The sequence below is a fragment of the Macaca thibetana genome, chromosome 9 (assembly GCF_024542745.1).
Source record: "Macaca thibetana thibetana isolate TM-01 chromosome 9, ASM2454274v1, whole genome shotgun sequence".
Lineage (NCBI taxonomy): Eukaryota > Metazoa > Chordata > Mammalia > Primates > Cercopithecidae > Macaca > Macaca thibetana.
The window spans coordinates 1560318-1582458 of NC_065586.1; positions in this window are offsets into that span (position 1 = coordinate 1560318).

Consider the following 22141-nt stretch of genomic DNA (forward strand, 5'->3'; position numbering starts at 1 on the left):
GAGGATGGAGGGAGGGTGGAAGGCGAGGCTAGAAAAGCTGCTTATTCGTTCCCATGCTGATTACCTGGGCAATAAAATCATTTGTACACCAAACCCCAGTGACACTCAATTGACCCATGTAACAGACCTGCACATGCACCCCCTGAACTTAAAATAAAAGTTAAAAAAGACGGAAGAAAGGTGTACAAATGGTCAAAACGCACATAAAAATTCCCCAAATCAGAAATCATTCTGGAATTGCAGATTCACATCACAATGAGACGCCACTATGCACTCATTAGGAGAAGTAAAATCAAAATGACTGACAATGGCGGTGTCGGGAGGGCATCGAGCAACTGAAATCCTCACGATTCAGCCACTCTGGAAAATATTTTGACGTGAAAATAAAAAAGTTAAACATGTACTTACAAAAAATCAGCAATTCAGCTCATGGGTATTTATGCAAAATGAATTTTTTAAAAGCTTCTACAAAAACCTGTACATGAATGTTCATAGAAATTTTATTCATAATGGCCCCAAATTGGAACAAATACATATACCTATCAACTGGTGAATGGGTGGGTGAGAAAACTGTTATATTCCTAGAGTGGAGGGCCAGACTGTTCCTAAAACTCTGTTATATTCCCACAGTGGGTGGCCAGATTGCTCTTAAAAGTGTGTTATAGTCCTACAGCGGATGGCCAGATTGTTCTTGGAGATTGAAGATGCAGGGAGGGACCTACTTCAAATGATGGTAAGAAAACTTTGGGGGTGATGGAAAGGGTCTGTTTATTCATCATGATGCCGACTCCACAGGACCATACCTCTCTCAAAATCAATAGATTGTGACTTTAAATGAGAACATTTTATTCTAAGTGAATGATGCATCAACGAATTTTCTATTAAAAACATGTTCACGGAAATACATGGTCAAGAATCTTTGTAGCTTCATTATTCACACTCTAAATAAGGCCTTTTGCTTTTTATGTTGCTCTATGATTTAAAAAAATTAATGTAGAAAAAAATGAATATTTCTCAGGCACATTACAGTTTATTATTATGCTTTTCTTTTTGTAAAACCAACATGTTTAATTTAAAATATCTGGGAAATAAAAGAATATACAAAAAATAATTAACTATAATTCTACCACACTATCCTAATCACTATTAACTTTATGTGTGTTTTCTTCCAGTTTTATAAAAATTGTTTTTAACGTAATTCAGACTATTGCATTCGTTTATCATCAATGTTATTAATAATTATTATTAATAAATATGTTTCCCGGTTTTCACATCATAAACTTTAATAGACCCTTTGTTATATCATTAAATTCATAACTGATTTAAAGTTAGCATAGAAATCTTCTTTAGAACAAATGAAGATTAGAGCAAAATAAATGGATCTTTCCTGTATGAGATCACACATCTCATGGTTTGGGCTTTCCAAACCTGGTCTTGGCTAATAAAAGGAAATTGGAGAAACAGTAGCTCAGAACTGCCTAGTCTAAACAACTGTTGTGAAAAAGATGATTCAAAACATTCTTTTAGTGAAAATAATCCTGAGCTATATATGACATACATCTAAGTGTGTCTGTCCTAACCGGCACATCTCCTTGTATAATCCCTGGACAATTAACACTTAATGAAAAGCTTTGAAATAAGTAAATTGTGCCATCTTAAATTAAATCACGATGATTTGATTTCCACTGGAAATCTCATAAGAAAGCAAGAAGACATTTCTTAGGAAACTAATGTACTATTAATTCAATAGAGAATAGAAAGTGATGTCTCTAGTTTACTATGAAAGATAAGATAATTTTTTCATATTTGGATAAAAAGCATTATAATTAGGGCACTAAATGGGAGCCAGGGACTTTAAATGGAGTTATGTTACAATTTTGTTTATACCATAAAAATAGCTGTATTTTTTCTTTAAACACATCACAACAGTATAACGAAATAACTGGAAGGTGCGATTAATATGTAAAAATTGACTTTGCAATTTGTGATAAGAAGTTGAAATCTAAAAAAACTGAAAATGTGTTAAAATTGATATGCATAGGTGTCAACAATTTTCTGGAAACTCTCTTGCTTTCCAAGAGGGTATTTTGAGCACTTGAGAGGAGCGATGGCCTCCTTTCATGACTGACATGCTGTGCGTTACTATAACACGCTCTGTTAGCATGGTAGTTACAGCCTGCACAGCCAGGGTGCAGGGTAATCACCACCTGGAAGTGTTTACAAGAGAAAAGACAGGCTGCAAGAAATGGAACTCTATTCCTTTAGACCTAACTATTAGCATTCTCTCACAATTATCTCATGGTCTTAGAAATACATGATACTTCTCATTTCTCTATCATTTTTAATGTCTGACACCAAAATTAGGATATTGACAAGGTCACAGAGAACTGAATTCCGTAATGATCCTTCATTACTCAGTGTTCTCACTGATTTTTTCTTACCTTGGCTATTTTTTTACTAGTTAATGTGGGATTTTTTTACCCGTTGAATCCATCTTATCTCTGAATTACTCATCAAAGGTCCCCATGACATTTTCTCAACTCCATGTTTCCTTCATAAATCTTCTTGCAGCTATAGTTTCCCCCTTTCCATTCTCAGAGTTGAGATTCCATGGCTTCAAACACGGACTGCTTGAACAATGGGGAACACAGTCCCTGATGAACATGTATTGGTGTAGAGACATAAGGAGTAAAAGTCGCCTCTAGACTTCAAGTAGCTCATAAGTTAGCAGATATGGTGAGCAAATAAACACACATAGGTACACAGGTGCACATGCATGCACACAAACACAGTATACAACTCACACACGTGTGCACTCATGAACAGCTGCACATATACACACATACATATGCACATGCCAGTACGGTGTGATCTGTGCCTTTCCAACCAGCTGATCACTAGGCAAGGGATACAGAAGGCTGCCTCTGGTGTGAATAGAGGAGATCATATCCTAAGCAGAGCTGTAGGTATTTACACATGCTTGAAGTATTCGTAGTGTGTCACGGCCTTAGAAAGGGTGCACACAGGTTGCGGGCCCTGGGCTGGCACTGCCTTTGCTCAACATGTGTGCCTCTCACATGAGCCAGCGGTTTAACCTCTGGTCTCACCAAGGGTGAAAAGTGGAGCTTTGGCTTTTCATAAGAGGCTGGATTGGGACATCTGGAATAAGAAAACTACTCACCATTTTTGGAGGGACAGAGGCCCTGGAAATGCCATCCATAGACCTCAGTGCTTGTGAAATGGTGACACTGGACTGGTGGCAGACAGCTTGCAGATATGGGCAGGGAGATCCCAGACCTAATGTCACCAGCCCAGTGGACAACACCATGGTGGAGAAACATGTGGGTATCAGACCGATCGACCAGCAACCAGACAATCCACACCCAGCACCCCGCCTGTCCTGCAGCTTCAGGGACCTCCTTAAATTCCACAGGAGTTTGGTCAAGAAAACAGGTTTCACTAGGAAGGCATCTAAATACCTGAGGGTCCTCAAAACCAAAGCTTAGGCAAGAAGGAACTCGGCAGGAATGCAGGTGTGGGATTTGGAGAGATGCTCTAGCCACGGCTCACCTTGGAGGGGCAGCCACGGCTCACCGTGGAGGGGCGGCCTCTGACCTCCAGGCTGGGGTAGGGACCACGTGCAGGTAGGGTTTCTGCTCATCCTGGCACGTGCCCCTCCTCCCAGCCCCAGCCACACACACTCAGAATTCTTTACCTTAATGGCCTTTGCAATTTTTTTATAAGAAGTTTGTTTTCCTTTGTTGACTTTTATACCTGATGTAAATGACGAGTTGATGGGTGCAGCACACCAACATGGCACAAGTATACATATGTAACAAACCTGCACGTTATGCACATGTACCCTACAACTTAAAGTATAATAATAATAAATAAATTAAAAAAAAAAAGAAGTTGTGATCATATATTTTTATTTTCTCTCCCATTTGACTGCAAGTTCCTTGAAGACAGATGACATTCGCTGCTGCCGTATCTCCTCCCCTAAGCACAGTGTTCAGCAAACATTTGTCAAATTGTGCTAAGAGGGACGAGAGTTAAAATATTTGATAAGAACTTTGCAAACATTTTTCTGTCCATGTGTCAATAAAATTCCAAAGGATTGGATTGGAAAGATTCAACAGAGAAATAACCTGTTGAAATTGTTCTCACCCCACACACACACACACACATACACACACACATAGACACACACACACACGGTAACTATGGGAGTCATGGTAATTAACTTGATTGTGGTGACTGTTTCACAAAATATAGCAACACATCGAGTAGTGTACCTTGAACATATGCGATTTTTATTTGTCAGGCATATTTCAAAAAAGCTGAAACAAAAGAAAGTTCTTAATCCTACTAGACATGAACGGCCTTTTACAGCTTAAAATACACAACACCTCAAAGAAAATCAAAAGATGAAAGCTGTAGGAATTTTACAGCTTTCCGTTTTATGGCAAGTAAATATCCTGTGATAATCAAATTTTCACCTCTAAAGGTAAAAGTTAGCAAGAAACATCATTAGCTAGCTCATCCAAATCATAAAATAACATTTTTTTTCTCTAAAGTTCAGTTGAGAATACCTGAAATTGGTACATATATGTAATATTTGCCAGAAATTCAAGGAAAACACACCACACACACACACACAGAGAGAGATATTCCACACAGAAATTTATTCAGGTATTTATTAAATTTTTCTATTGGTCAGACATCATAGAACTCCTTTTCTCATGTAGTTTCTATTTACTGTGAGACAAAATAAGCAAAATATTAGTAAAATAGCCATTGTGTGAAGGAACAGTGAGTACTCTAGAGAGAGAGAAAACAAGCAAGTGGGTAAGCAGGCCAGGCATGCAGGACCTGCTGTTTTCAATAATACGGTCCTGGGAGGCCTTCCTAGAAAAGCCGGATTTCAGTGTTGCCCGGAAAATGCCAAGAAAGTGATCTAATGCAGAATCTACTGAGAGACTTTGTCAAGTAGAGGGATGGGGCAGTGCAGAGACCCTGGGGCGGGACGCTGTGGTGCTGGAGGGACCAGGTGCCAGCGTGTGGTGCTGGAGGGACCAGGTGCCAGCTGACTTCCGCAGGAGTGAGGTGGGGTCCCCTCTGCAGACCATGGCTGCATTGGAATGGCTTTCCAAACCTGGAGGGCGCCAAGTATGTTTCAGAACTTGAACTTACCCAGATTTTCAGAAAGGCAATTAGAAATCAAAGTTTTCTAACTAGAAATCACATTCAGAAATACATTTAAAAGGCCAGGCATGGTGGCTCACACCTGTAATCCTAGCACTTTGGGAGGCTGAGGTGGGCAGATTGTTTGAGTTCAGGAGTTGAAGACCAGCCTGACCAACATGGTGAAACCCCGTCTCTACTAAAATACAAAAATTAGCCAGGCGTGGTGGCGTGTGCCTGTAATCCCAGCTACTCGGGAGGCTGAGGCAGGAGAATCACTTGAACCTGGCAGGTGGAGGTTGCAGTGAGCCAAGATCTTACCACTGCACCCCAGCCTGGGCGACAGAGTGAGACTCCCTCTCAAAAAAAAAAAAAAAAAAAAAATGGTTCACACCTCTAATCCCAGCACTTTGGGAGGCAGAAGTGGCAGATCACATGAAGTCAGGAGTTTGAGACCAGCCTGACCAACATGGAAAAACCCCATCTCTACTTAAAATACAAAATTAGCCTGTTGTGATGGCACATGCCTGTAATCCCAGCTACTTGGGAGGCTGAGGCAGGAGAATCATTTGAACCTGGGAGACAGAGGTGGTGGTGAGCTGAGATCTGCCATTGCACTCCAGGCTGGATAACAAGAAACTCCATCTAAAAGAAACAAACAAAAAAAAGCCTGGAAACTCCGTCTGAAAAAAAAAACCACGTAATTTTCTGCATATTACCATTAACACGCAGTCTCCCATGGGGTCTGGGCATTGCCCTGTGATTGTTTATGTGGACAGAACAGCAGAGAAAATGTGGAAAGAACAAAGGTGAGAGGCAGCTCTCAGTTCAGACCAGAACACCTTCTGTTGTACTGGAAGTTTTGGCTTTCAGCTCTGATGATTCGGTCTTGAGGAACTCAGAAGTGTTGAAGGGTATTGGGACCTTGTCCTTTTGTTTTTATTCTGAGTAAGATGCGGTAGAAGGAGAAGGGAAGAAAGACTGATGCTTTTAACACATTCCTGGTAGCTGTGTGGAGATGGTGACCAGAACAATCTAGAATAAGTTGTTTGCTGCACTCAATTATATGAGACGCGATATGTGTCTTACTTTCTTTATGCGTGTTGTGTAACTGAGACACCTTGGGATGGATTTTACTATGTCCGGTTTGTTCAGCATCCATGCCTTAAAATGTTTGAGTTCATATTCTCCATTAGCTCTGTTTCCTAGGTCTTTCCTTCGTAGGGTTTCTGTAAAGTAGACCTACAAACTGTACAGATGAAATATTTTTATTTATTTATTGAGACAGAGTTCACTCTTGTTGCCCAGGCTAGAGTGCAGTGGCGTGATCTCGGCTCACTGCAACCTCCGCCTTGCCGGTTCAAGCGATACTCCTGTCTCAGCCTCCCTAATAGCTGGGATTACAGCCATGCGCCACCACCCCAGGCTAATTTTGTATTTTTAGTAGAGACGGGGTTTCTCCATGTTGGTCAGGCTGGTCTTGAACTCCCGAACTCAGGTGATCTGCCCGCCTCGGCCTCCCAAAGTGCTGGGATTACAGGCGTGAGCCACCACGCCCGGCCGAAATATATTTTTTAAGTTTTCTGTGTCCCTTGCGTTTTCTGAAAATTCCTTTTATTGTTTATATCACACCCTGGTGTGCTGGCAGTCTATCATCTGCAAATTGTTAAGTTTATTTTGACCACGGACAGTAATTGTTTCCACTGAGATTTCATTGCAACAGCTGATAAAGAAGTGAGACCCATAGCTACCAGAGTGATAATATCTGGACGTCACAGACTCCTGAATCCTGGTTTCCTCCATCCACATTTCAACATGTCTTATACACATCACACTGCTACATGGTCTTTGGTGTCCTGAATAGAAATTAAATGACTCGATTCATGGTGGGTTTTCTCTTGTCTCTCATTTTCCTTGTTGTCGAGTTAACATTTTCAACATTTATCCTAAAATGCAACATGGAGGACCAGCCTCATTTCTAGCCTAGGAAAGAAACTCGCCTGGTAAGTACATGTCTGTCAGGGTCTGGATGGTCACTGAGCCGAGGGAAGAGGGTGGTGCCTGGGATGTGCCGGCTGCAGCCTCTCTCCCTGCCCTGGGTTGGGGCTGGGGCTGTCTGCGTATTTGTTTGTTGACTTGAAGCCATATGACTGGTACTGCTGAACTGCCTCTTTTTTTAAAAAAAAAAAACAATTCAGTGGGTGTCTGTGTACACCGACTCTTGCGGCTGCACCAGTGATGGGCCGGAGGAGGCATCCCCAGGGACCAGAGCCCACCTGTGTTTCCGCTGGGATCTGAAGCGGAAACCCATCCCTGGGGTGAATTCTTGCTTCTCCAGGGGGGCTGTTCTCCCTGCACAGGATTCTGGCCAGCGGAGGACACGCGCTTGAAGCTGCTTTGGTCTCCTTCATGAGGAAGAGGCCACCTGCGCACACCTGGGTGTAACACGCCCCTGCCCCGCTGCCTGGCATGGTGCCCCACCCCTGTCCCAGGGAACCTGCTCACTTCTACCCGTCTGTTCCTCTAGGGCTGTTCTCCTGAGCTGAGGGCAGTGCCTGGCACACAGTGAGTCTTACTGACCTGCGTGTCATGTGAACAAACGCTCAACAGTATTTCTGAGACCACTGTAACTTCAAAAATGCCAGTATCTCCCTTCGGTCTGGGGACCTTGTAACGGCAGAATCACCTTGGAAATGAGCACGGGATCTATTCAGCCCAGCTGGTCGGTCCCAGTGGAACTGGAGATGTTCCCTTTGCTCAGAGGGTGCTCTGGACGCCGTGCACAGCCGGGCCCGAGGAGGCAAGATGATTGTTTTTGTGTTTTTCTGATTTCTCTTTATAAAACTTTCCCCCAGTGATTACCATTTCCAAGAGAATGGGAGCATATTAACCAGGTGTATGCCCCGCAGTGGAATCTCTGCTTGAAAAGATAATAATTAAAAATAATAACAGAAGAGAGGTCACACCATCACTTATCCCAACCTTTGTCTAGTTATTTCTGAATAATTCATCTAAGCTTGTATGATATTCAGGTATTTTGAAATAATATATAATTTTAAGTTGATTTTAATACCCTATAAGTCTGTTTTATATCTATAAAAATATATCTATTTTAAACAATAGATAACATATTTTTAAAATAAAAACAAATAACAACATAATTCCTTTTGAATGGCTACCTTTGTCATAAAATTCGTAGGTGAATTCCTCTTTTACTGAAATTCTTCCTTGGCTGGAAAGCAGGAAAGCTGTCCCTAAGATTTTGCTTCAGATAAATCCAGTGGCATTTCTTGACTTTGATTTTTCTATATACACATCTTTAAAAAATTAAATAATATTATCTGTAGTGTCTCTAACAGCTGGAAGATCTCATATGCTTTCCCTGCCATTTCTCTGTGTGGCCCTGTAGTTGTTACTACTAAGATACAAAGCAATTAGAATAGAAGCTGCTGGATATTTAGATAGTGGTCAGCACTGATATTATACTCAGGTGTGGGTTGTAGTTTTGAAAAATTATGTAAGATGCAATTTATACCCTCTCAGAACTCTTTTGATAAATCAGACAAAAATAAATGAAAACTAAAAGACAGAGATGGACAGTGTGAAACTGGATGTCAAAGACGTGGTGGGGAGAAGGGGAGTCAGGAGCAAGGGCTGGAGGAGAGTCAGGAGGTCAGAGGCTCCTGGGAGGCAGTGGCAGTGGAGACCCGAGCCTGGGTGAGGCCAGGGATCTGGCGCCTTCTGTAAATGCTGCTTAAATGGCTCAATACTGGACAGAGGGCTGTGGGCGGATGGGGAGGAGGACAAGGGAGGGGAACAACTCTGCATCCCTCAGTCCGGGAGGACTCAGCAGAGCCTCGGTTATGCAGGAGATGGAAGAGGCTGACGAGACAGACAGGATGTGGAGGTTACCTGGACCTGCCCACCCAGGCTCAGGGCAGAGGGAGGAGGCCATGCCACCAGAGCCTCCAGACCTGGCCACCCATCCCGAGGCCCCACATCCCGAGGCCCCACAGGGCAGGCTGGGGTGCAAGAAGTTCAGCTTCCCGCCTGCTGCCCCCTCTCCCACCTGCACCTCTGTTGTGGAATCAGCTGTCGCCTGAGGCTGTGGGACAAGGGCCAGGGACCGCAAGAGAGGAACTGGCCAATGGAGATGCCCACGCCCATCCAACACCTGAGATGTGCTGGCCACATGGCCGAATTCTGTGCCATGAATTTTAGAGACCAGAAAATGAAGGTATAGAAAGATTTGAGAACTTCCTCTTCCCATCTTACTGACATTTTGTATTCCTTGACCTACATGTCCCCACCGCACAGCCCCAGTCCCTGGTGACAATCATTCCTTTCTCTCCTCCTACAGTTTCAACATGTTCAGCCTCCACATACAAATGAGACTGCGCAGCATTCGTCTTTCTGTGCCTGGTTTATTGCATGGAACACCATGTCTTCCAGGTTCAAGATCTATCGGACAACATGGTGACTTAGTGGATAACTGTGATGATTAATATGAAGTGTCAACTTGATTAGATTGAAGGATGCAAAGTATTGATCCTGGGTGTGTCTGTGAGGGAGCTGCCAAAGGAGATTAACATTTGCGTCAGTGGACTGGGAGAGGCAGATCCGCCTTTAATTTGAGTGGGAACCTTCTAGTCAGCTGCCAGCATGGCCAGAAGAAAGCAGGCAGGAGAAGGTGGAATGAGCAGACTTGCTGAGTCTCCAGACTGCATCTTTCTCCCGTGCTGGATGCTTCCTGCTGTAGAACGTCAGACTTCAAGCTCTTCTGCTTTCGGACCCTTGAATTTACATCAGTGTTTACCAGGGGCTCTCGGGTCTTTGGCCACCGACTCTCGGCTGCACTATTGGCTTCCCTAGTTCTGGGAAGGTTTCGGGATTTGGACTGACCCGTCACTGACCTCCTTTCCTCAACTTGCAGACAGACTATTGTGGGACTTCACCTTGTGATCCCGTGAGTCAACTCTTCTTGATAAGCTTCCTTCTGTATATACATCTATCCTGTTCGTTCTGTCCCTCTAGAGAACCCTAATACAATAACAGTGTAATATATGTTTGAACATTGCTAAAAGAGTAGTTTTAAGTGTTCTCACCATATAAGAATATGAGGTGACATATGTTAATTAACTCATTTTAGTCATTTCACAATGCAGACAAATTTCAAAACATGTTGTACACGATGGATTGCATATAGACAATTTTTATGTGTCAGTTACAAAAATGAAAAACAAGGAACCTGGGAATTTCTCACCAGGGAAGGGTCTTTTAGAATCCACAGGGACTTTTAGATTGCTACGTCCCCTTCTCATGTCATTTATGGTGGAAGATGTTTTTAGATCTATACGAGCGCAAAAGGCCTGCCATTGTTAATTACTTGTCGTATTGAAGCCTGCGGGCTACACTGTAGAACTACAACTTAGAAATTAAAACAAAGATATATAATTTTTTAGAAAAGTAAATAATGCTTACAAAACTACTAAACAGAATGAAATTGTGAGTTTCTGATTGTGGTGATGAGTCCTTGCTTTTCTCACTGTAGGTACAAGAAATGCTCAAATGAGTGGGTTCCAGCAGCCTCTGGTAAATACTGGCCAGCTATTCTTTGACGGGTTGGACTATTTATTGTTATGTGGTGCACAGTAGGATATGGGGATGGGGATGTTTAATAAAGGGCTTTGGGTTTTAGTATGAACCAAAGTGGCTCCTCTAGGAGCTCTGGAAGCCATCATGGGTCTTCAGCGACGCTTCCTCCAGGAGCCAGACGGCTGCGGCCCAGGCTGAAAGGATCCAGGTGCTGCACACAAAGTTCTGATGGAATATTTCAGAGAGAGAAAAACCAATCAACAGGAAAAGCAGGGTTTGCAAAAATGATTTATCGTGTAGTTGACACACAACATTCTTACAGTGACTTCTGTAAAGGATTTGGAGTGGTATCAAACTCAATTGCAATGAAAATGATCAATACCAGTGAACTTTTACAGATCAATCCCTCTTTTCAAAATACTTGGTAAGGTATTGGTAGTTTTGAAACAATGCCCAGTTCATAGTTTGATGCACACCGAAGGCTGAGGGGTTCTAAGTATTCTACATTTCAGGCCTGTTTTCCCTTTTTTGAGGTTGGCATCTGAAGTACATATTGAAGAACATGAAGAATGTGTTTATTATTCAGAGTACACTGGAAAAATACCAGGAAAAATACTAGGAGTTTTTGGTCCGGTATTCCTTTTCTGCATCTATGTATCAACCACAAGTACACGATATATTTTAAATATGTATAGTGTACTTTTTGCCGCAGGTCTCATGATGTCCATCCTCAGCCTGGTTGCAGAGTGCTGGGTTCATGCTTTCCAGGGAGGAGAAATTGGAGAAGGAAGATATCAATTAATTTCCCACAGATTGTAGGAGATGCTGATGGTATGAAGGAATTATCATGAACACCTAAATTTACGCCATCTATGCATCTAGGTATCTATGTATCTGTGTGTGTATGTGTGTGTGTATGTATCTATCTATGTATCGATCGAACAATCCTCCATCTATTTATCAATCTCTATATCTAGATATGCCTACATATCTAGATATATCTATATAGGTATCTATAGATACTGATATGTTGATACACCTTTAGATGCATACACCTAGATAGGTAGACATATCTAGATATACATATATAGATATCTATAGATATTGATACATTGATACATCTGTAGATACATAATGGATATTGATATCTATATATCTATATGTATCTATATCTATCTACATCTGGATTTAGATATATAGATACACAGATTTAGATTGGCAGATATACGTCACGGTCTATCTGTAAAGCAGGCTTTGGTGCAAGGCTGAATATTAGGGAGGATTCGATCAGAGCGCCTAACTGATATAGGACAGAAAAGACAGAATAAAATAGATGGACTGGAACACTCAGGTGTAAAAGGAGCCATTTCCCACCCTGCTTTCCCTCGAGCAATTCTGCACAAACATGTCTTCATATACATCCTTTAACACATTTAGGTTCTTGAGTTTTGCAGCTAGATCTCATATATGAAGACTTTTTTGTATATTTCTCTTCAACTGCTTTTTAAAACCAATAATTATCATTTCAAAGACAGGGGCTGCATATTAACCAGATGGATGTGTTCATGTACATGAGGTATAGTACTAAATTTAGGGCCTTCTTTTTAGCTTCTTAAAAACACTCTCATTAAAAATAAGATCATGACATGAGTCACCTCATTGAAAGGACACATTTTTCACTAGGAGCTTTTGAATTCCTGTGCTCTTCACACAAGGAACAGATAGTCACAGGCTTATTAGCTGAAGAATAATCAGGGGAAGTTCATGTGTTGGATTACAAAATGTTTGGTGGTTAAAAAAGAGCTCTCATATTTAAAACAGGCCTACGGATGTTCAAAAAAGTGTAAGTTGGCTAACTGGAATCCAGAATTTAACTGATGAACTGTTTCCTACTGATTATTTTATAAAAGAGATGAAATGATAGGGCAACGACTCCATTTAATATGAAAGTTTAAGATGATTAAATGTCAAGGAGCCTCCCATCGTCAATAAGTGAAGAAGTTGTTCCTTTAATATGTCTCTTTAATGCAGCTCTACAAAGTGAGGAGATGATGACAGTTGAGGTGACATATAATCACCAAGTGTCAGACACATTTTAATTTCTTACATGGAAATCAGAACCCTCAGAAACATTTTCCTCAAGAAAACATAGATTTGTCCTGGAGCATGGAGACCTCTGGACTCTAATCTTCGCTTTTCAACCAAGGACCAAAATAAACCCAGGCAATTGTCCTTAAATATCTGTGGCACAGTATCGTCTACTGTAAAATAAAATGTTTAAAGAACATTTAAGATTGGTCTTTAACCTATCACGTCTTTCTTCTTTAAGGGCCAGCTACTCTTCCTTCAGGGAAGTGAGTCTGGCTGAAATGGGAACTACCATCATTTGGGAACCCCTTCATCGTAGCCACAGGTGGTAGTGTGAGGGTGGGTATTTGATCCAGGTGTGTTCTAATTCATATTCTGGCCAGACATGGTGGCTCATGCTTATAACCCCAGCACTTTGGGAGGCCGAAGCAGGCAGATCACCTGAGGTTAGGGGTTTGAGACTAGGCTGGCCAACATGGTGAAACCCTGTCTCTACTAAAAATACAAAACAAACAACAAACAAAAAATCAGCCAGGCTTGGTGGTGCGTGCCTATAATTCCACCTACTAGGGAGACTGAGGCAGGAGAATCCCTTGAACCTAGGAGGCACAGGCTGCAGTAAGCAGAGATCACACCATGCACTCCAGTCTGGGCAACAAGAGTGAAACTTCGTCTCAAAAATAAAAAATAAAATAATAAATTCATTTTCTTAGATTTTCCCAAACCACAGCTGGGAAAAGAAAGATCCTCTCTCTTATGGTCATGAGATTTTAACATTAGAAGGAATTTAAGTGTCCGTCAAGCAGGAAACGGATCACATGTTTTCCACAGTGCACACTGTGCAGCAGACAGCATGAACAACATCTTGCCATGCACTCCCAGGCGTGGACCTCAAAGCCACAACACTGAGCAAGAGAAGCCAGTTCGAGAGGGCGCATGCTGGGTAAGCCCATTTATATAAAGCTGAAAGGCAACTACAATCCATGCTGTTAGCCATGGGGTGGGTACTCTCTGTTCGGGTCAGTGAGCAGAAGCAGCCACAGAAAGGGGCCAGGGGCACTGGCTATGACCTGGGCGCTGACGACAGAGGTTCACTTTGTAAAGTCAACTTATTGTGCACTTAAGATTTTCACACGTTTGAATTTCTCTACTTTAAATAAACTTTTCTAAAATAAGTAACTACTATATAGCCATTAAGAAGACTACAGAGAGTCTACAGGTACTGACATAAAGCAATCTGCAAAATATGTGGATAAGCTGAGAATGGAACACATCCACAAAAGGATCCCTACACATGCATACATATGTGCATACATACACACATACATGGCACACACATGCTTGCACACTTGCACGCACATCCACACAAGGACCCCATACATGCACACATGTGTGCACACATAGACATGAACGCACGGGCAGAGACCCACATACATGCACACACAAACACACACACGTGCACAGACATCCACACAAGGACCCCCACACATGCACACACAGACAGGCACACACATGCACACAAAGACCCACATACATGCACACACATGTGCACACACATGCACACACAGGAGATACACCTAATGTAAGCTATTAGTTGATGGGTGCAGCACACCAACATGGCACAGGTATATGTATGTAACAAACCTGCATGTTGAGCACATGTACCCTAGAATTTAAAGTATAATAAAAAAGACCCACATACATGCACACACGTGTGCTCACATATACATGCATACACATGTACACACACGGATACACATATGTACACACACTGTGTACACAGGCTACCTCTACAGTAGTATACAATATATTAAAAACTCAGCTTCAGTGAGTTGTGATGGTTATTTCCACTTTTGAAGTGACTTACCCTTGTATGTATTCACGATTACTATTTTATTTAAGAATTAAAAAGTCACTATTAAAATATCACTATTTTATTTAAGAATAAAAAAGTCAACATATATTTTTTGCTTTATATAGCATGATTTTTTTTCAATTACATGAAGTCTTTAATTAGCATTTAGGTTTAATGTTTGGACAAGCCCATGACAAACAAATATTTCTGTTTACTTTTATGATGTTTTTGCTATATTTTAGATTAATTCATAATTGATCAAAGAGGCCTACCATGAAAATTGGGAAATGCTACTAGTCTGTTAATCTTTGTATTATTTGCTAATCTAAATGCAGACTTTCTAGAAAAAAAAGTCAAAGTTGTCAAACTCTACATGGCTACACTATGTGTGTAAAATAGTTTAATAATTTTTGCAAATCCAGGAATGTTTTAATTTGCTAATTTTTTTCTTATCGATCACTTAAAAGACATTTATCTTCTCTTAACAAATTTAACGAGACCTTCAATTTCCTCGAAGGTGTTTCAGTGTTCTTAGTAGGAAACAAGTGCATTTTAGTTTCTATGAGAGACAATTTTCCTGGTCAGAGTGTTGCTATTTAAGGTGTGTGGATTATAAACAGCGACGCTTTACACAAGTTACTTAAACTCTGTCAGCCTTTGTTTTCATGGCTCCAAGTGCGGGATTAAATATCCTGTTTACGACAGCAGGTAACGCTTTTGCTTTGTTCATTATGATTTTCCCAAGGCCAAGAATGATGCCTGCCGAGATCAGTACTTGGCATCTCTTAAAACTCCACCAACATTTGTTGAATGAGTGAATGATTGATGATGGAGGGATATGTATAAAACATCTAGGTCCGCATCTGTCGTTATTCCGCACGTGTGGAAAAATGGAGATTCGATATAGGATTTCACTATACACTTTTGATGCAATATTTTTGAGGACGTTCAATAAAATTAGTGAAATTCTCGGCATGAAACTGCGTGGTAGTTTTTGGTTTCAATAAGGAAAAGGCCTGCCTTGCCCGCAGGGGTTGGCATTCTGTTTTTCCTTCTCTTCGATGGAGAAAGCCTACTGGGGCAGGTAGAGAACTCTCACTGTCAATGATTCCATGAGGCCTGGGAGGATATTGATCGGTTTTGGTGTCCATTTGACAACAATGTAGAGGGAGCCACAGTTTGCCTTTTCCAGTGTGAGCTTCAGGCACCAAAGCCACTTCTGCATGCTGGCAAGTTTGCAGGTTCAGGAGCACTGGGGAATCCTGTCTTTGGTTTTCACGTTGACATCATGATGGTGGCAGTTAGGGTGCCGTGCCGTTTCCGAGATGCCGCCCTCTGAGGGTTTCCTAAGTAGAGATCATCCATGTGGCCGGGAGTGAGTGTGGCCGAACAGGATATTAGTGGAGTCTTCCTGAATGCAGGGGAGGTTTCCCTAGAAACCGAGGGCCTAAAAAATCTATTAAGTTATATATATTCTTGTTATTTATGTCCTTGTTTGGTTCTATAGTTAATCTGGGATACATTCTTCAAACTTAAGGCATAGTAGTTTAACTTTTCATCCTTCAGAATTCCTGAAATTCAGGGATTATAGTGATGATGGTGATGATGATGACAATAATAACAGCTGATATTCATGGATGGTTTTGGCATAATTCGGGAAGATATATCTCCATCTCTCCATCTATCTGTCATCTGTCTGTCTGTCTGTCTATATCTATCTATCTCTATCATCTGTCCATCTATATATACCTATCAATCATCTATCATCATTTATATTTAAATATTCAAAGCATGCAGAGAGGCTATATTACTCCTGGCTTTCTGGATGGCATTCGAGGCACAGATCGGTGCGTGAATCTGGTGGCGTCACAGAGCCCCAGTGGCTCAGCTTTATTTGAATCCCTTCAACCTAACTGTAGAGCCTGGATTGTGGATGGAATAAAATTTTATGTGAATGAAAAACAAACACAGGGAACATTTAAGTTAGATAATTCTTCATATGAATTATTAACGATGTGTATGCACATCCGTTGATAATTATGAAATGATATTCAGTACTGAATCTTGATCGGCAAAAGTGCTTGACTAAATGATAAAAATCAGTGTGTTTACGAGTCCCATGGAGTCTCTCTTGCCCTTCAGTAATCCGTTCGCCAGTCACAGCCAGCAGAGAGTTAAAGACTCAGCATCTCCAGGGACCAGAGTCTGTTCAGGAAATAATGTGAGGACCTGCCTGTTTCCCTCATTATAGCCAGGGAGAAGGAAAGTAGGGAAGAGGAAACTCATCAACAAGACCATCAATGGAGAAGGAGATAGCAGCAAGATAGGCCATTTAAAAATATGAACATAAATCTCACATCAATGTCGCTAACACGGGGTTCGTTCCTGTGTGTGTGTTCTTGTGTGTGTGGGGCGGGGACAAGCATATAAATATGCAATGTGTGCATATATTTTTCAGATGATTTAAAATCTTCCTTCCACAGGTATAAATTGAATAAATACATACATCACAAGATATACCATTCTCCTCTCTAAACAGCTTTTGAAAGCACACAAACGACAATTTATGCAAAGCGTTTGTGAAGATTTTAACAGACTTTTTAGTAGTGAATGGACTAAATATGCTGGAGCTCTGAATTGCACTTCGAGTGCGAACAGACTCTGTAAACAATGAAAAATCTACATCTCATTTCATACATTCACTTAAAATTTGTGGAAGTCAGAGTAGTTTTAACCCATAAAATAAATTTATAAAATCTCTGGAGAAATTTTTTAAAAAAGACTCATTCTGACCCTGCAGTGAATGACCTTCGTCATCTATTTTGGGGGTCATTTATTTCTGATTATTATATTATGGGTTATATGTATAAAAATGAGAGGAAAATTTGTATTATTCACTTCGGAGGCTCTTTTTATTAAGAGAAGAAATAAAATTCAATGAAAGTCATTTTGCTGATAATTATAGTGAAATATGAAGTGTTGTGAATATATTCTATTGCAGGCAATACAGGAAAAAAATGACTCTATCTGTTCAATGATGATTTATTGGGTAGTTTCCACAAAGCTTGGTCCTGGTTCAGATGTGAGCATCAAAGAATACTTGGTAAGGTTGCTTCTGAAGAGGGTTTTGGGTTGAAATAGCAGGAGAACCAGGGGCAATCTTGTCTTAATGTCAAGGATCTTCACCATTTAGTGCCATGTCTGGGGCAGTGCCAGTTACCAGTGACAGCTCCACCCACGATGTGGTCTGGGCGGACCGTCTTGGTGGCTGCAGGGAGGGGATCTGTGACTGAGCACATCAGAAGCTTGACACAGGCCATGGGGTTTTTCGGGATGAAACAAGTTGGATAGAATCCTGCACACCTGTGAACAAACAGTCCTCACATTTTTTAATTTCCAAATGTTGATACTTCATATTTTCTAACCTGCCTAATACAATCCTGCTTTTATAAAAAGTAACAGTGATGCCAAACCAGGTATGAACAGATGAAAGCGATAGTGCTAAAAAGACGTAAAGAAACACACGTTGAAATATGGTTCCCAGAAACATGCTGGGAGCTGCCCCTAAGGGGTCAAGAGGTCAGTTTCATGTCCTCCCTCCTCCCTCCTCCCTGGGGATGCAGTGCTTAGTGCCCAGGGGTGTGGGGAGGGCGTTTATTGCCCAGGGGTGTGGGAAGGGCAAGCTAACACTTTAAAGTGAATGGCCTGGGTCCAGGTACCATAATGGTGCTCTTAAACACAATTGAGTGTTTTAACTATGAATAATGAACCTGAGGAAATTTCGATTAAAAAAGAAATGAAATCTAGAGTGTACGTTTTGAAAGGGGCTCAATTTTCAGAGGAATCAGAGGGCTTCAGATCTCTTCCATGTTTTAATCTGAATAGTTTAAAACTGGAATTTGAAATTCAGGATGATAATCTAAAAGCCACAAAGAAACTTTGAAAAATACATTTAATGGTTTTCATTAGACTCTATAATGTTTTGGTGGGAACATAGCTTAGCAGTTCAAAAGCCCAACTTTTACAGTAATACATGAGAAACTATAAGTGCCAGAAGTCAAGCCCCAAAACCTGGTTAACGATAGTATTTGGACTCAAATCCTGCTCTCCTGACTATAATCTCTGAGTGTTTTCAGCTACACATCCAAGGCAAATTGGTTTCAATGCCATTTACTGGAACGCGTTCACTAGATCTTCAATTGACCATTGATTGGATGTGGGAGTTGGAACAGGTTTTGCCCTTTCTCCTGGGCCCCACCATTTTCTTATTTGCAGAGTGGGGATAATGATAATGCCTACATCACAGGGTTGTGTTGCAAGCTATGTGAACGGAACACACATAAACCCACTTGCACAGTACCTGGCATACCTCATCTTATCTGTTGTTACAGAAAATAACAGTAGCTAATAAGAAACTTGCATTAATGCCTGGCACCTGAGTAAATAACTGAGATATGAGCACACATATGTGTGATTTCATAATTAAGACCATTTAGCCTTGAGTGTATTGTACCATTTAGACTGATACCGTCTGGAGACGTTTCCTCAGTCCATCTATACAAATTGCCACTGAATTCTGCTAAATATAAAATGCTTTCATCCCAGAAAAACTTGAAACTCACGAAGCCCTAAAGGGAAGGTAATAGGACTCCATGGCCAAAAATGTCCAAGGTGATTTATAAATCAAGGGAAACAATAAAATGGAATATCCATGAGGGCTTGAAGGAACAAATCATTGTTAAATTCTCATAAGGGTATTTTAGGTTCTGTGGCAATGCCTCAAACAAGTTGAAATTTATTGGATTTGTTTTATGGGTTGAACAATCTCTCATTGTCACCTCAACTCTTTTTGATTTACGTTAATGAAGATAAAAAGGTTGGAAATATCTGAGATTGAAAGACCCTGTTAGATTTATAACCAGGGAGTTGCAAGTTATTTAGCTTACTGTGCACCAACATAATTTAAAATATAGGAATGTTTGAGCACTTCTGTCTGATTTGAAAAGCTTGAAATGAATATCACAATAGTAACTTTGGATACAAATGATTTTAAACATCATCTGGAAGATTCTTCTGGAATTAATTTACTATGTAAAACACGAAGAAAACTCCCAAGAACACGAATTTACTAATAACCCTCAAATATATTCAGTATATTGTCAAGAATTTGGAGGTATCTACACAGATGTGCAATGAAATTCTCTTTGCTTAGGATTAATCAGAAATTAAAATAACATTCTTTCCTTATTTATATAGGAAACCACTTTTATTTAGTTCAGAATGTAGGTACCAGAGCCAAGAAAGCAGGCATATCAGGAAGATACAATCTAAAGAAATTTCAGTGTGTACTAGGCCAAATTTTGATAAAAATTATCTACCACAGCATTGAAGTGTATTACCCATCCTTCATATTCCGGTGAGAAATCACGAAGAAAATGCTTGATAAACAAAAGTGGCATCCACGTGATGTAATAAACTGAAATAGGCATTAACATCACTGCGGTGAACACATTTCACTGTAGGTTACCTGTACTGCACTGGTTTGTTTCTAAATAACGAAATTAAAACAGTTGAGGAGTTAGGACTTGATCAAGGTAGGATGTGATTCTTGCCTTTTAACTGTAAAATAAGATTTCATGCATTTCAAATCCAATTAATTCATTTGGCAAAACTGACCTTCCCAATAACCTTTTTCAAATACAGGATTCTGTTCTCTGTCATTAGCAGAAGCAGCTATGTCAAATGCTACTTTTAAACCTGTGTTCTGATTCAAATTTAGTAGATCTAATAAAAAATACCTTAGGCTTTGCAGCTGCATCCATTTGTACATGCAAATTCAGTAATTGCTTATATAAATTGAGTAAACCGCACATGAAAACAAGCTGTTAAATGTTCAATTAATCAGTTTGCAAAAAAACTCTCGATGTTCTTGCTACCAGCAAACTCTTCCCCAGATCATTCATATGAGCTGAAAACAATCTAATATTTCATCTGCACATGCAACAAGGTTCCTTTATTTCCTGTGACTTGACTCCGGTTCCCTCATTCACTCAGCACCATTCTCTCTAAACATCCTGAGTGTCAGCACAGAGACTGTGGCGTACCAGGCAGGTGCAAGTCTCATCCAACTCAACAACAGTGATGTGAATAAAATTACTTATCCTCTAGTTTTGGTTCTAGGATCTTCTTTCTTTCATGTGGCCCAAAAGGTAGACAGAATGATCCTGTGAATTTAATGCAATATTGAGATCCAGTTCTGACTCATCACAATTAGAATTTGTAGAAAATAACTTCTGTGTTTTGACAGATTCCTCCTGTGTGCAATTATGGGGTTCACCCGGGTCTCGCCCACGTTGCCCTGTGTTCTGTGAGTCCGCACTGTGCTGTATTCATCCTCTTTCTCATTGTGGATGTCTCGAGTGGGGCACCTCAGAGCCTGTGAATTCTTGGGGAAACGTGTTAAACTGTGGATTGCAACGTGGGGGTTTGGGCTGGAGCTGGAGAATCAGAACAACTGACAAGCTCTAGGTGAGGCTGATGCTCTGGGTCGCCGAGCTGCGTGGTCTGTGGCCAGGGTGGAGCAGAGGCTGCACTCCGTGTTTGCTCCGCTGGCTTCTACTTTTAGATTGGTTTCCCCAAATTAGAGTCTAGTTAGAACAAGAGGAAGGTGTTTTAAACAAAGGTAATCATGCAGGAATGGGCAGTAGCCTTGTGCATGTAAATCAAGGAAGGCAGGAATTAACAAACCATCCTCCATATGTCCCAGGTTTTCCTAAGTTATTTTATGGCTGAGAAGCATGAGAATGCAACCCATAGCCTTCATGATAGGAAACAGGAGTAGCTGCTCATGGGGAAGGAGATGGTCCTTGGTACCTCTCAGCATCCTCACAACCACCCTTTCCATGACCGGTGTCTGCTGCCTACGATAACTCATCCTAGGGTGGTTAAGCAATTTTCCCAATTTCACACTCCCAGTAAGTGGTGGAGCTGCAATTCTCAGCCAATTGTGTGTGATGCCAGAACTTATGCTAGGCCAAATCTCTCCAGCTATCACTCAGCGATCATGGCTGTTTGCATCTTGATACAATTGCTGGGTGGGCGGTAGAGGGCACATTATGCAGAGAAATGGAAGAACATTAATTTTATCAGGCCATGTGATTTAAAGCATCAAAATGTGACACAACTCACGTTTCTTGAAATGGTGACCTATTCAATTTGGATTTCTACGTTTCTCAGATTTAATGAAGATATAGTTCAATGGCATTCTATTAAAGTTTCTATTAATATGTATGTACAACAGAAAAATAAAGTCACTTCTCAAGATATGCATTTGGATACGTGGTTTAAAAAATCCTTTCTGAAGTGAAAAGACAACCCAATCATAGCATTTAGGTCAAGAAGTTCTGAAGAATTATTTTG